Here is a 13,985-nt window from a genome sequence, read left to right as displayed (position 1 = left end):
ATAGTCTATTGCTCTTAGCAACAAACATGTGCAACATGTTACTGTACTGAATACTGTTGGCAGTTGTATCACAATGGTAAGTATTTGTATAGTTAAATATATCTAAACATAGAAGAGGTACAGTAAAATTACTGTATGGTATTATAATCTTGTGGGACCACCCTCATTTTTGTGGTCTATTGTCAACCAAAACCTTTTTATGCTGCATGCCTCATGTGACTGTATTTGATTTACGTATTTTGTTTTTTTTCATTTTTTATAAAGACTCATTTATTTTATTTTATTTTATTATTATTATACTTTAAGTTTTAGGGTACATGTGCACAGTGTGCAGGTTTGTTACATATGTATACATGTGCCATGTTGGTGTGCTGCACCCATTAACTCATCATTTAGCATTAGGTATATCTCCTAATGCTATCCCTCCCCCATCCCCCCACCCCACAGCAGTCCCAGGAGTGTGATGTTCCCCTGCCTGTGTCCATGTGTTCTCATTGTTCAGTTCCCACCTATGAGTGAGAACATGCAGTGTTTGGTTTTTTGTTCTTGTGATAGTTTACTGAGAATGATGATTTCCAGTTTCATCCATGCCCCTACAAAGGACATGAACTCATCATTTTTTATGGCTGCAGAGTATTCCATGGTGTATATGTGCCACATTTTCTTAATCCAGTCTATTGTTGTTGGACATTTGGGTTGGTTCCAAGTCTTTGCTATTGTGAATAATGCCGCAATAAACATACGTGTGCATGTGTCTTTATAGCAGCATGATTTGTAGTCCTTTGGATCTATACCCAGTAATGGGATGGCTGGGTCAAATGCTATTTCTGGTTCTAGATCCCTGAGGAATGGCCACACTGACTTCCACAATGGTTGAACTAGTTTACAGTCCCACCAACAGTGTAAAAGTGTTCCTATTTCCCCACATCCTCTCCAGCACCTGTTGTGTCCTGACTTTTTAATGATCGCCATTCTAACTGGTGTGAGATGGTATCTCATTGTGGTTTTGATTTGCATTTCTCTGATGGCCAGTGATGATAAGCATTTTTTCATGTGTCTTTTGGCTGCATAAATGTCTTCTTTTGAGAAGTGTCTGTTCATATCCTTCGCCCACTTGTTGATGGGGTTGTTTATTTTTTTCTTATAAATTTGTTTGAGTTCATTGTAGATTCTGGATATTAGCCCTTTGTCAGGTGAGTAGGTTGTGAAAATTTTCTCCCATTTTGTAGGTTGTCTGTTCACTCTGATAGTAGTTTCTTTTGCTGTGCAGAAGCTCTTTAGTTTAATGAGATCCCATTTGTCGATTTTGGCTTTTGTTGCCATTGCTTTTGGTGTTTTAGACATGAAGTCCTTGCCCATGCCTATGTCCTGAATGGCCTAGCTTTTCTTCTAGGGATTTTATGGTTTTAGGTCTAACATGTAAGTCTTTAATCCATCTTGAATGAATTTTTGTATAAGGTATAAGGAAGGGATCCAGTTTCAGCTTTCTACATATGGCTAGCCAGTTTTTTCAGCACCATTTATTAAATAGGGAATCCTTTCCCCATTGCTTGTTTTTGTCAGGTTTGTCAAAGATCAGATAGTTGTAGATATGTGGCATTATTTCTGAGGGCTCTGTTCTGTTCCATTGATCTGTATCTCTGTTTTGGTACCAGTACCATGCTGTTTTGGTTACTGTAGCCTTGTAGTATGGTTTGAAGTCAGGTAGCATGATGCCTCCAGCTTTGTTCTTTTGGCTTAGGATTGACTTGGCGATGTGGGCTCTTTTTTGGTTCCATTTCAATCTGTGAAAAATCATTGGTACTTGATGGGGATGGCATTAACTATAAATTACCTTGGCATATGGCCATTTTCACGAATTGATTCTCCAACCTGACACAGAATGTTCTTCTATTTCATTGAGCAGTGGTTTGTAGTTCTCCTTGAAGAGGTCCTTCACGTCCCTTGTAAGTTGGATTCCTAGGTATTTTATTGTCTTTGAAGCAATTGTGAATGGGAGTTCACTCATGATTTGGCTCTCTGTTTGTCTGTGATTGGTGTATAAGAATGCTTGTGATTTTTGTACATTGATTTTGTATCCTGAGACTTTGCTGAAGTTGCTTATCAGCTTAAGGAGATTTTCGGCTGAGACAGTGGGGTTTTCCAGATATACAATCATGTCATCTGCAAACAGGGACAATTTGACTTCCTCTTTTCCTAATTGAATACCCTTTATTTCCTTCTCCTGCCTAATTGCCCTGGCCAGAACTTCCAACACTATGTTGAATAGGAGTAGTGAGAGAGGGCATCCCTGTCTTGTGACAGTTTTCAAAGGGAATACTTCCAGTTTTTGCCCATTCAGTATGATGTTGGCTGCGGGTTTGTCATAGATAGCTCTTATTATTTTGAGATAACGTCCCATCAATACCTAATTTATTGAGAGTTTTTAGCATGAAGGGTTGTTGAATTTTGTCAAAGGCCTTTTCTGCATCTATTGAGATAATCATGTGGTTTTTGTCTTTGGTTCTGTTTATATGCTGCATTACATTTATTGATTTGCGTATGTTGAGCCAGCCTTGCATCCCAGGGATGAAGCCCACTTGATTATGGTGGACAAGCTTTTTGACGTGTTGTTGTATTCGGTTTGCCAGTATTTTGTTGTGGATTTTTGCATCAATGTTCATCAAGGATATTGTTCTAAAATTCTCTTTTTTGGTTGTGTCTCTGCCTGGCTTTGGTATCAGGATGATGCTGGCCTCATAAAATGAGTTAGGGAGGATTCCCTCTTTTTCTGTTGATTGGAATAGTTCCAGAAGGAATGGTACCAGTTCCTCCTTGTACCTGTGGTAGAATTCGACTGTGAATCCATCTGGTCCTGGACTCTTTGGTTGGTAAGCTATTGATTATTGCTACAATTTCAGAGCCTGTTATTGGTCTATTCCAAGATTCAGCTTCTTCCTGGTTTAGTCTTGGGAGGGTGTATGTGTCGAGGAATTCATCCATTTCTTCTAGATTTTCTAGTGTATTTGCGTAGAAGTGTTTGTAGTATTCTCTGATGGTAGTTTGTATTTCTGTGGGATCGGTGGTGATATCCCCTTTTTCATTTTTTATTGCATCTATTTGATTCTTCTCTCTTTTCTTCTTTATTAGTCTTGCTAGCGGTCTATCAATTTTGTTGATCTTTTCAAAAAACCAGCTCCTGGATTAATTTTTTGAAGGGTTTTTTGTGTCTCTATTTCCTTCAGTTCTGCTCTGATTTTAGTTATTTCTAGCCTTCTGCTAGCTTTTGAATGTGTTTGCTCTTGCTTTTTTAGTTCCTTTAATTGTGATGTTAGGGTGTCAATTTTGGATCTTTCCTGCTTTCTCTTGTGGGCATTTAGTGCTATAAATTTCCCTCTACACACTGCTTTGAATGAGTCCCAGAGATTCTGGTATGTTGTGTCTTTGTTCTCGCTGGTTTCAAAGAACATCTTTAATTCTGCGTTCATTTCGTTATGTACCCAGTAGTCATTCAGGAGCAGGTTGTTCAGTTGCCATGTAGTTGAGCGGTTTTGAGTGAGTTTCTTAATCCTGAGTTCTAGTTTGATTGCACTGTGGTCTGAGAGACAGTTTGTTATAATTTTTATTCTTTTACATTTGCTGAGGAGAGCTTTACTTCCAACTATGCGGTCAATTTTGGAATACGTGTGGTGTGGTGCTGAAAAAAATGTATATTCTGTTGATTTGGGGTGGAGAGTTCTGTAGATGTCTATTAGGTCCGCTTGATGCAGAGCTGAGTTCAATTCCTGGGTATCCTTGTTAACTTTCTGTCTTTTTGATCTGTCTAATGTTGACAGTGGGGTGTTAAAGTCTCCCATTATTATTGTGTGGGAGTCTAAGTCTCTTTGTAGGTCACTAAGGACTTGCCTTATGAATCTGGATGCACCTGTATTGGGTGCATATATATTTAGGATAGTTAGGTCTTCTTGTTGAATTGATCCCTTTACCATTATGTAATGGCCTTCTTTGTCTCTTTTGATCTTTGTTGGTTTAAAGTCTGTTTTATCAGAGACTAGGATTGCAACCCCTGCCTTTTTTTGTTTTCCATTTGCTTGGTAGATCTTCTCCATCCTTTTATTTTGAGCCTATGTGTGTCTCTGCATATGAGATGGGTTTCCTGAGTACAGCACACTGATGGGTCTTGACTGTTTATGCAATTTGCCAGTCTGTGTCTTTTAATTGGAACATTTAGTCCATTTACATTTAAAGTTAATATTGTTATGTGTGAATTTGATCCTATCATTATGATGTTAGCTGGTTATTTTGCTCGTTAGTGATGCAGTTTCTTCCTAGTCTCGATGGTCTTTACAATTTGGCATGATTTTGCAGTGGCTGGTACTGGTTGTTCTTTTCCATGTTTAGTGCTTCCTTCAGGAGCTCTTTTAGGGCAGGCCTGGTGGCGACAAAATCTCTCAGCATTTGCTTGTTTGTAAAGTATTTTATTTCTCTTTCACTTATGAAGCTTAGTTTGGTTGGATATGAAATTCTGGGTTGAAAATTCTTTTCTTTAAGAATGTTCAATATTGGCCCCCACTGTCTTCTGGCTTGTAGAGTTTCTGCTGAGAGATCAGCTGTTAGTCTGATGGGCTTCCCTTTGTGGGTAACCCGACCTTTCTCTCTGGCTGCTCTTAACATTTTTTCTTTCATTTCAGCTTTGGTGAATCTGACAATTACGTGTCTTGAGTTGCTCTTCTCGAGGAGTATGTTTGTGGCATTCTCTGTATTTCCTGAATCTGGATGTTGGCCTGCCTTGCTAGATTGGGGAAGTTGTCCTGGATAATATCCTGCAGAGTGTTTTCCAACTTGGTTCCATTCTCCCCATCACTTTCGGGTACACCAATCAGACGTAGATTTGGTCTTTTCACATAGTCCCATATTTCTTGGAGGCTTTGTTCGTTTCTTTTTATTCTTTTTTCTCTAAACTTCCCTTCTCGCTTCATTTCATTCATTTCATGTTCCATCACTGATACCCTTTCTTCCAGTTGATTGCATTGGCTGCTGAGGCTTCTGCATTCTTCACGTAGTTCTCGAGCCTTGACTTTCAGCTCCATCAGCTCCTTTAAGCACTTCTCTGTATTGGTAATTCTAGTTATACATTCTTCTAAATTTTTTTCAAAGTTTTTAACTTCTTTGTGTTTGGTTTGAATTTCCTCCTGTAGCTTGGAGTAGTTTGATCGTCTGAAGCCTTCTTCTCTCAACTCGTCAAAGTCATTCTCCGTCCAGCCTTGTTCCGTTGCTGGTGAGGAACTGCGTTGCTTTGGAGGAGGAGAGGTGCTCTGCTTTTTAGAATTTCCAGTTTTTCTGCTCTGTTTTTTCCCCATCTTTGTGGTTTTATCTACTTTTTGTCTTTGATGATGGTGATGTACAGATGGGTTTTTGGTGTGGATGTCCTTTCTGTTTGTTAGTTTTCCTTCTAACAGACAGGACCCTCAGCTGCAGGTCTGTTGGAGTTTACTAGAGGTCCACTCCAGACCCTGTTTGCCTGGGTATCAGCAGTGGTGGCTGCAGAACAGTGGATTTTCGTGAACCGCAAATGCTGCTGTCTGATTGTCTGATAGTTCCTCTGGAAGTTGTGTCTCAGAGGAGTACCTGGCTGTGTGAGGTGTCAGTCTGCCCCTACTTGGGGGTGCCTCCCAGTTAGGTTGCTCGGGGGTCAGGGGTCAGGGACCCACTTGAGGAGGCAGTCTGCCCATTCTCAGATCTCCAGCTGTGTGCTGGGAGAACCACTACTCTCTTCAAAGCTGTCAGACAGGGACATTTAAGTCTGCAGAGGTTACTGCTGTCTTTTTGTTTGTCTGTGTCCTGCCCCTAGAGGTGGAGCCTACAGAGGCAGGCAGGCCACTTTGAGCTGTGGTGGGCTCCACTGAGTTGGAGCTTCCCGGCTGCTCTGTTTACCTAAGCAAGCCTGGGCAATGGCGGGCACCCCTCCCCCAGCCTCGCTGCCACTTTGCAGTTTGATCTCAGACTGCTGTGCTAGCAATCAGTGAGACTCTGGGCGTAGGACCCTTTGAGCCAGGTGTGGGATATAATCTCCTGGTGTGCCATTTTTTAAGCCCGTCGGAAAAGCGCAGTATTAGGGTGAGAGTGACCTGATTTTCCAGGTGCTGTCTGTCACCCCTTTCTTTGACTAGGAAAGGGAACTCCCTGACCCCTTGTGCTTCCCGAGTGCGGCAATGCCTCACCCTGCTTCAGCTGGCGCACGGTGCGCTGCACCCACTGTCCTGCTACCACTGTCTGGCACTCCCTAGTGAGATGAACGCGGTACCTCAGATGGAAATGCAGAAATCACCCATCTTCTGCGTCGCTCACGCTGGGAGCTGTAGACCGGAGCTGTTTCTATTCGGCCATCTTGGCTCCCTCTCCGTATTTTGTTTTTTTGTGCTGTGGCTTCATGAATGACCTGCCTGTGTATTTACTTTAAGTCCGTTGAGTGACATATATTAGTTTTCAAGATAACATAAAATTATTTTCATTTTATTTGGCCTCACTTTTCTCAACCATAAATTTAGGGCTATATCATATCACCAAAGGTTCTTCTGTCACTAAAATTCTGTATTGTGATTATGGATAAATGAGTCTTTTAGGATTCAGAATCACCTCAGAAGATAATACTGTAGAGAAATCAAGTATATTTAATCATATAATTCGTGTGTAATCCTTTTAGAGAATATTTTGATGATTTTAGATCAATCTAGTTATGCAAAGTTGGACAAACAGAAAGCAGCTGCCCAAAGATGAAAACTCAGCCTAGAATAGCTGGTATTTCTAATCAGGGGTATAAATGAAATATGAGAAATATGAAATTTTCTTTCATAAAAATGAATTCATATTGCTTACTATATATTTGGAACAATTTAGAATAGCAATCTCAAATGTTCTGCTGAAGGGAAATTTAAAAATTAACACAACACATTTTATTAATATATTGTTCATGTAATTGCATATATTAACATGTAATCTAGGTAAGTGTTATTAGAAATCGTGTGATGGAATAAATATTAGGTAACGTTTTAGGGCTAGAGGCAATAATGTGTGTTCACTTGGCTGAATAGAATGTGGAGCATGAGTGGGGAAGTTTTTCAAAGAGTAGTTTTTATGAAGTTTAAAGTTCTTGAAATGTGCATGTAAGTTTTACTCTATTATGCTTGTTACATAAAGAACATCCTGTTTAATAAATACAAACAAATTCCATAGACAGATGTTCCCTGGTGACAGAAATGAAACACCTACAGAAGTTGCCTGTAGCAGGACTGCATTGACATAATAGCCTGCTTTGAGTGGAGCCTGAAGCAGGAAGATAGCTTAACTGACTGAACCTTGTGGTTTCACTCTTTATACCTGCTTGGACAAACAAGGAGGTCAGTGTGAAAAGTCTATCTGCAGATTGGTCTCAGAAGAAATTCTCAGAAGTGATTTTTTTTTTTTTAAAGCCAAGGAAAATAGAACTCCTGTTTTTGGTGCATATGTCACATCTGAGCCTTTCTGTTTGAAGAGCTTCATTTAATAATTTTTGCCTTTTGGAGTGTAGGCGCTAGACTATATCCTAGACACTGTAGCATTGATAAATGTTAACATACAGAGGCTGCGTATATTCTTTGCACCAAATACTTTGCTTCTTCACACTGTTCTGTCACAAATCTTTTTCATAGGGTGAGGAAGAGTTTTATGGGAGGCCAAGCTACTTTTTAAAAGATGGTATGAAAACATGAATTGAAATGTATTATTATTATTGTTGTTGTGTAGTAAGTCCTAACTTAATGGAAATTTTTGTGTTCTGGAACTGTAAGCAAGTTTTGAGTCCATTGGAAGTAGACCAGATTTTGATTTAGAAAAAAATGTTTGGAAAAACAATTAGAGAAATTGTGATTGAGATAATTGATTCCAGGCAATAGCTTATGATGTTAAAATTCTGTGCAATTAGATAGAATGTATATTAAAATATTACTCAACTGTTTAACCATCAGTGAATGAAGGGAGCCCAGAAGGTCTGTTTAGTCTTAATTACAGAAGACAATTTGTGTGTTGTAAAGTGATTTTTCCCCTTAATAAGTTTGATAAAGAACTATTAGGGATAGGAGACTTATATCACGCTACCGCTGGAATTATTGTAATTAATTTTTAAATGGGAATTTTATCTAATAAATCCCAGGGAAGAAAATTTTATTTTGAAGCATGTCTTTCCTATCATACTCATTATTGGCTTTTTGGAAAATTATTTTAGACATGTGTTTGACTTCATATTTCTGATGCATATCTTAGTGAATCAAAACCGACATACATTGCCATTTTAGTTGGCATTTACTTTACTAAATGATTGGTACATTTACTAAGTTTACATGTTATTGTTCTAAGGTGACAGCAGGCTTAACTTGAGCATCATGGCTGTTGCAGGTACTAGGGCTCTTGGCCTTTGCAGTGGGATGAATATGGTAATGACAGTGCAAGAGAGATTCCAAAGATAGATATCTCATCACTAACTCTATTTTAGCCCTTTGAGCTTGTCCTTTAGTTAGAATTTTAAGTTTCTCTAGGGTACTTCTTAGGCTTCTTTTGCTGTGCACCGTGCCATCTCTTAATTAACAGCAGAGTAATGTTGGGCAAATGTCTGAGAGCATCAATATCCTCATCTGTGAAATAGTATTAATAACATATATCACAATGTAGCTGGTCAGATCCAAATGAGAAATATTTAGGAAGATTTTTAATAAGTAAACAAGTGTTTAGTAAAATGCTTTTTAAAAATATCATTCAAATGTTATCTTAGTTCACTTTCATTAGCAAGTTGAATCAAACTGACAGTCTCTTTGGCATTTGGTGGTGTTCTAGATAGCTAGTAGTTACTATTCCGTTAAGTTCCTCTGAGACTGTAGAGAGAAACTGTACATTTTGATATGTTTTGTTGAAAAACATTTTTGTAATCTTTTAATTTTTTTTTAAATTTTGCACAGATTGAGATCAGGCAAAGAGACTGACATATACTTTTAGATGTCTGATTTCCTAGAGGCAAATATTTTGGACTGAGTTTTCCTGTCCAAGTGTTAGCTCTGAAGTTCTTACCATTATAATGACAACAAAGAAAAAAGAGGCGGTAACCCCAAAAAGAACAGGGAGTAACGTTGCCTACCCACATGCATAAAGCTGCCAGTAATTTGATCGACTCAACCAAAGAGATAGAAAAGTTTGAAGTCAGATCCACTAAATCTCTTACTCTTCCTTTAGAAGGCATAAAGTATATTTCACCCACATAGCATTTACCCAAGGGTGATATTCCAAATATTTAACAACCTATGTGGCATAGGCACCAAGGATTCAGGACTGGAACAGCATACTGGGCCTGCCCTTTCCTCCTGGGGTTTCGCTCTTTAGTTGTGGAGTTGTGGGGAATTTAGGGCAGGTGGCTTATTCAGGGATTCTGGGAGAGGAGACTGGGAACCTCGTGTGGGAAAGGGGTAGTTGGGCCCTCTATTAAACAGCAGCTGATGGCCAAGTAGGGCAGAAACCCATGTGTGACTATTGAATGTCAACCTTGCGTTTACCTGAATGTGTCTACCCAAAACTGGATTCATAATACTGGTTTTCAATTTTGTCTTATGGAAACTTGTTCTTCCTTTTGTTTACTTTAATCAGTTGTAGGGGATAGTTGAAGGAATAACTTAATATAACATTTAATTCCTAACACTGGCAGTTGAATGTATAACTTAGATGTAACATTAAGTTTCTAACATTTTTAGGAAGGTATACAGAAAGTGTTACCTCTGGCCGGGTGCGGTGGCTCACACTTGTAATCCCAGCACTTTGGGAGGCCGAGGCGGGCAGATCACGAGGTCAGGAGATCGAGACCACGGTGAAACCCCGTCTCTACTAAAAATACAAAAAATTAGCCGGGCATGGTGGCGGGCGCCTGTAGTCCCAGCTACTCGGAGAGGCTGAGGCAGGAGAATGGCGTGAACCCGGGAGGCGGAGCTTGCAGTGAGCCTAGATTGCGCCACTGCACTCCAGCCTGGGCAACAGAGCGAGACTCCATCTCAAAAAAAAAAAAAAAAGAAAGTGTTACCTCTAATAAGTAAAAATATAAGTTCTGGGAAAATTACTTAAAGAAACCCTATTTGGAATCCTTTCATAAAGTGATAATTTTAATTTATCTTGGGCATAATATTGGATCTTTAATAAAATCTTTGCTGTAAAATCAGTGTTATAGAAACTGGCTAGGCACAGTGGCTAATGCCTGTAATCCGCGTACTTTGGGAGTTTCAGGTGGGTGGGATCACCTTAGGTCAGGAGTTCAAGACCAGCCTGGCCAACATGGTGAAATGCCGTTTCTACTAAAAATATCAAAATTAACTAGGCCTGGTGGCGTACACCTGTAATCCCAGGTACTCGGGAGGCTGAGGCAGGCGAATCACTTGAACCTGGGAGGCGGAGGCTTCAGGGAGCTAAGATTGCATCACTGCACTCCAGCCTGAGCAACAGAGCGAGATTTGGTGATTCAGTTACAGAAAAAAAAAAAAAAAAAAGAAAAGACAATATAGAGCCTTAAATAGTGTATAGTTTTTGAAGGACTAATTCATATGTAATTATGGAAATGGGAAGGTAACCTTAAATTATTTCAGCCAGACTGGTCCAACTCATCTGTAGTCAGTCAGTCACTCAGCTAGTAAATGCCTGAGGCAAAACCTTGGATTTCTGTTTCCTATTATTTCTACTGTACCCTATCTGTATTCAGAAGTGATGGTCTATTTTATAATCTGTCTGCTTCAAATCACTTTGGTAACCATTATGATATATAGCCTTTGAGATATGTAGCATGGATTTTATTGTTTCTGTTTGAAATTTGGGGAAACTGAGTCCCAGAATTTCCTTGTTTTAGATCTTATTTCACTCGTCATGCTGGTGGATGTCAAAGATGCAGTTTATCACCATTCCTGTGTAGCTAGCCAAACGTATCCATCCGTGCTTCTCTTGGTTGCATAAAATTATGGTGAGAGTTAATAGATGGTGCAGGTTCATGGACGATTTCTCAAAATGCATTTTATGAAAACATGTCACAGAGAGAGAAAACTTGATACTTGTGTTTTTACTAAGGCATAATCTTTTTTTTTAAATTGAATGAGAAGCTGAGATCTAGAGGAGCAAGCTCACTGTTCAGGAAGATTTACTCATCAAACTAAGGGTAGGAATAGTAAAACTAATTGAATCCTTTCCCCCAAATCTACCCTTATCTAAAGCTTATTTCTTCAGCTTTAGCTGGTCAATTTCTAGACCAATGCCCCCACTTCCCTGTAACCTTCTCTGGAGAAAGCAATATATCTTATTATATTCTACCCACAATGGTGAGTCTGACTCTAGAACAACAAAATGGGGAAAATCTGAATCTAGAAGTTCCATTTTTCAGGAGAATCTTTATTTTGGGCTATATAGCCTGTGTTGTCTGGAAAATTGCCACTGAGTTCTTTTAGTACAATTAAGACAGTCTGCTTTATTACAAAATATATACAAAAGTGTGTAAAACAGTCTTATATTGTATATAATTATGAGTAATTATAAAATAAACACCTATATAAACCACCTCCTACATTAAGAAGTAGAATATTGTCTTCACCTCAGAAGTCTCTAATTCTTGGAAATAACCACTGTTCCTGATTTAACAGTAGTCATTCTATTACCTTTAAAATAATATTATTTAATGCATTCCTAAATAGTAGTATTATACCTTACTCTTTAATTTTTAATTTTTTTATTTTTTTATTTTGAGATGGAGTCTTGCTCAGTCGCCTGGGCTGGAGTGTAGTGGCGTAATCTTGGCTCACTGCAAACTTTGCCTCCTGGATTCACGCCATTCTCCTGCCTCAGCCTCCCTAGTAGGTGGAACTACAGGCGCCCGCCACCATGCCTGGCTAATTATTTATTTATTTATTTCAGTAGAGACGGGTTTTCACCGTGTTAGCCAGGATGGTCTCGATCTCCTGACCTCGTGATCCACCCGCCTCGGCCTCCCAAAGTGCTGGGATTACAGGCGTGAGCCACTGCACCCGGCCTAATTTTTTATTTTTAGGTATGTGTTCAAGTCCTTTGTCTATTTTTCATTCTAGTGGGCTATCTTTTCTTATCAGTTTGTGCAATTTCTATATGTAGTTTGACTGGAAATTTAGTTGCTTCTATGGGTCACAGTGTCCTGTCTCATTCTGCACCATGTCTTAACTCTTCATTATGTTTTCTGTTGAGCAAAAGTTTTTTTTTTCAATTTAGCCAAATTTATCAGTTATTTCCTTGATGGTTAGTGCTTTTTGTGTGTCGTTTTAGAAATCTTTCCCACCTCAAGGTCATGAAGATTTTTCTCCTGTATCCTAAAAGCTTTATATTTTGCTTGTGTTCACATTGTCCTGAAAACTTACCTGAAGTTGATTTTTGTGTGTGTCAGAGAAGGATCCAATTCCATTTTTTTTTTCCATATGGACATCTAGTGGTCTCAACATTGTCATTGAAAAGTCTGTCCTTTTTCTACTTCTAGGAAGTGTGCCAGTTTTGTCTTAAATCAGTGATTCATATATGTATGGGTCTGTTTCTAGGTTTTTCTGGTCTGTCCCATTTGTCTTTTGTTTTTGTGATGCTATATACCAATGCTGCACTATCTTAATTGCTATTTATTTATAATAAATCTTCATATCTCATGAAGTTCTTACACATTTTTCTTCAAAATTGCCTTGTTTTTTATTCTTGGCCTTTTGCGTTTGCATATGAATTTGAGAATCAGTCAATTTCCACGGAAACTTTTTTGTGAATTTAGACTGGGATAACATTGAGTCCATAGTAATTTGGAGAAAACTGTCATCTTTATGTTTACTCTTCAATCCATATAAATAGTATATATTTTCATTTATCCAGGTCTTTTTAAATGTCTCAGTAACATTTTATGAAGTTATGTTTAGAGGTTTTTGTATGTCCTTTGCTAGATATAGTCCCATTTAGCAAGATTTCTGGTATACAAGATTAAAATAAAAATTAGTTATATCTATATAATATCAATAAACATAACATTTTTAAAATACAGCATTAATTTTAAAAATATTCTAAGCAATACCATAGCATTTATTCTAAATATATTTAAAATTAAGGTGTAAATTTCTCACACATCTTATTTTGTCCTTTGTTTCTTTTTTGAGACTACAACCTCTGCCTCTCAAGTTCAGGTGATTCTCCTGCCTCAGCCTCCCAAGTAGCTGGAATTACAGCCAGCTAATTTTCGCATTTTTAGTAGACACAGGGTTTCACCATGTTGGTCTGGCTGGTCTCGAGCTCCTAACTTCAATTGGTCTGCCAGCCTCAGCCTCCCAAAGTGCTGGGATTACAGGCATGAGCCACCACACCCAGCCGTATTTTGTCCTTTGAACTCTAAAAGTTTATGGTATTTGAGTCTACAAATACAGTAGTGCCCCATTTACCAATTATTTGTACATTTGTATCAATTATTCAGAATTATGGAATATTCTAGTTTGAGAAGTAAGAGATACTTGATTTTATAGTGTTAATAGCAAGAAAAAATACTTTATTTTCTTGCCTATATTTTTGTTTAATCTTTTTAACAACCTTGAGAGTAGAGCATTATGATTTCTGTTCTATAGCAGATGAGACCTAAATGCAGGGATGTTAATTAATTTGCACAATATCACAAGGCTAGAAAGTTGTGAGTACCATGATCTGAACCAGGCTGTGTTTAACACCAACATCCATGATGTTTTCACTATAATATTTTGCCACATATCAATAACTTCTGAGCTCAGTGCAGTATTTCAGCGTGGGGATGGTAATTGATTATGATAATGAGAAATCTGAAGCATCAAAAGACTAATTAATGTTCACTTTATTCTGTTTTATTAGGCATAAAAGAGGGTACTACATTTTTCAGATTTCTATTCAAAACATTAGAATCCAAGTTTAAGCCTGCTGAGCTTCAATTAATGATTCAAATT

The 13,985-nt window shown here is 38.3% G+C and overlaps 1 protein-coding gene across 7 annotated transcripts in view; it reads left to right on the top strand.

The window, feature by feature from the left end:
- The window catches only part of PPP1R9A (protein phosphatase 1 regulatory subunit 9A), a 399,467-nt gene that overhangs the window by 122,326 nt on the left and 263,156 nt on the right, over nucleotides 1–13,985 (top strand). The window lies entirely within an intron of this gene.

This window comes from Hylobates moloch, unplaced genomic scaffold, assembly GCF_009828535.3.
Source record: "Hylobates moloch isolate HMO894 unplaced genomic scaffold, HMol_V3 SCAFFOLD_1, whole genome shotgun sequence".
In the NCBI taxonomy this organism is placed as follows: domain Eukaryota; kingdom Metazoa; phylum Chordata; class Mammalia; order Primates; family Hylobatidae; genus Hylobates; species Hylobates moloch.
The sequence above is the reverse complement of the archived record's forward strand: the minus strand, read 5'-3'. Positions and strand labels throughout refer to the sequence as shown.